The sequence below is a fragment of the Staurois parvus genome, unplaced genomic scaffold (genome assembly GCF_062004578.1).
Source record: "Staurois parvus isolate SC_StPar_1 unplaced genomic scaffold, SC_StPar_1.0 ptg000004l, whole genome shotgun sequence".
NCBI lineage: Eukaryota > Metazoa > Chordata > Amphibia > Anura > Ranidae > Staurois > Staurois parvus.
The window spans coordinates 8,319,491-8,321,058 of record NW_028317800.1 but is presented as its reverse complement, the minus strand read 5'-3'; positions in this window follow the sequence as shown (position 1 = coordinate 8,321,058).

Genomic DNA, 1,568 nt, shown 5'->3' with positions numbered 1-1,568 from the left:
CAGTGCACACTGAGGTCACCTCACTACTAATTATCACATGCAATTATACAAAAAGACAATTCTTCAACGTAAAATATTGAATTTGAGGTAAATAGCACAAAATAATGACATAAATCAATAAAGGCAATTCACAAAAACCCCACATGGAAACATTCTTTTCTCATGGTGTGGAGATTCTAGCAGGCTAGGGCCTGTGCACTGGCCAGTAGTACAAATGTATATTTCCCTGTGGTAACCTTTCCCTCAGGAATGGAAACAAATTGTGACATTGTGCTGGCAGGAGATGGTTCTGTGTAGGAGGGCACCCAGAGGTTACCATCACACTATAGTAAATGCAGGACTGTGGAATTGTAACACCCATCAGACACGGGGGGGGGGGGGGGGGGGGCAATAATTCTTAATGGCACCCCCTGGGAACTGCATAGCTCTGTGCAATTTCCCTGCAGCTGCAATTTTGGAAGAGGTGCAAGTTCCTTCTCTGAAGAATATGTACAGATATTGCCGGCAACACGATCACTTCATAACAGTCTTTATTAGTACAACATGGACATGAAATGATCCACAACAATTTATGCGTTTCGGCCAAAGCCTTCCTCAAAACATACAAGCGTGCTTTGAGGAAGGCTTTGGCTGAAACGCGTCAGTTTTGGATCATATCATGTCCATGTTGTACTAATAAAGACTGTTTATGAAGAAGTGATCGTGTTGCCAGCGATATCTGTACATATTCTTCAATGAGCGTTCCAGACTGAGCACCGGTCCCCCACTCCCATTTTGCCAATATAGCAGTAGAGCTTGGGTGAGTTGTCTGGATTGCAGGGGCCTTTGCCCTGCATTTTCCATGGGTACAGAAGCCTATTCAAGTGGATGAACTGCTGTGCCCATGCAAACATGGCCACAGGAAACCCACAATAATGTCTTTGGGCCGGTTCACACCAGAACACAGTGTGGGAAAGGTGTGCTCCGTACGTACTGCCAGCGTCACACATTAACACATTACCCTTGAGGGGCACATGCAGATGCCAGTTAAAGCAGAACTCCAATTACAAATGTGCAGCCTACGTCCTCAGGGCCGCTGTGTTGTGGGTATCCCTAAGCTTCCCTCCGCACAGCCAGCCAACTGGTATTTTCACACAGACTTGCATGCAAAGACAGTGACCATCCATGAACTTGTTTTTTTTCTTTTATTTAGGGGAATTCAGCTTGGATAGGGAAATAGGGATTATGGGATGTCCAATTCAACTTGAAATAATGGAAGGGGGACACTTCCTATGTACAAAGGAGATCCTGGACTGTTCTTTTCCTGAAAGCCGTCAGTCATCACAGATCAGTAGCGGCTGCCAAATATAGACAAGGTACTAGCAGCCCCTCAAAAATCACTTTGCTTTCTGTAGCTACATGCAGAGACATCTCTCACCCTACGGAATTGCCCCCAGCTCCCCGGCCTGCAGAAACTACCAGCCTTCCTGACTTCTTGGAAGATCTCCTGGATCAAGGATAAAGGGATTTAGCTCATTGCTGACCTTGCTACGTGTGGCAGTGTTTCCCTTTGTAGATCCCAAAGTGTG